The sequence below is a fragment of the Sarcophilus harrisii genome, chromosome 2 (genome assembly GCF_902635505.1).
Source record: "Sarcophilus harrisii chromosome 2, mSarHar1.11, whole genome shotgun sequence".
In the NCBI taxonomy this organism is placed as follows: Eukaryota; Metazoa; Chordata; class Mammalia; order Dasyuromorphia; family Dasyuridae; genus Sarcophilus; species Sarcophilus harrisii.
Window position 1 is genome coordinate 260,908,422 of NC_045427.1, and position 872 is coordinate 260,909,293.

Consider the following 872-nt stretch of genomic DNA (forward strand, 5'->3'; position numbering starts at 1 on the left):
GCTGACGAAGCCCCGCCCCTCCGCGGCCACCCGACCAATGGCAAGCGAAGCTCCGGCTCCGGGGCTGGCCAGCAGGCAGGGACGGTCGAAAATGTGCGGACCGTCCAGGAGATGCTCGGCGAGGGAGCGGGGCAAAATTCTGAACCACCACAGAAGCGAAGGGATGCCTCCCCGGCCCCTGCCTCCTCTCTGCCCCTCCTTCTTTTGGGACCCAGAAAGCGGAAAGCAAGCCCAAAAAGCGTTCCTATGGGACCCGTGGCTTTTCGTGGTCCGACTAAGTCCTGATCTGGGGTAGGGGAAAATATCTCCATCCCCGACAATAGCGAATCGGAGCAAAAGCTTCCTGTTGACAAATGGTGTGGGTCCTCGTGGCCCCGGGCCCCCAATATTGTCCTGTCCTCCGGCCGAGACTCGGCGCCTGCACCCGTGCCAAAAACGGTGACCTTACGGCCAAAAAGTCAGCGATCGGGGCACCGCGCCTGTTCAAACACGTTTTAATGTACCCCCGAGTTTCACATTGTGGACTCCAAAGAAGAGAAAGAGGAGAGGGAAGGAGGGAAAGGAGGGAGAGGAGATGGACTTTCTCACCTTGGAACTGTGGTGCCTTGATTATGACTAGGGAGATGCAAAATGAAGAGTCCGCTCTGGGATCCAGGGGCGGCCAGGGCAGTGCGGCTACCTGCGGAGCAAAGGAAGATGTGTCCGTGTCCGTCTCACCTTTCCATGAAGCCGTGAGAAGAGTCGCTGACTATCCGTCTGGGGAAGACCTCCTGCCTCCTCAGTCCATGGGCTGCAGATTTAGCCAGACTGGGAGTTTGGTGGTGGGGACCCTACTTGCTCTACCTGGTCCTGAAGGGCACGGTGACTATTTC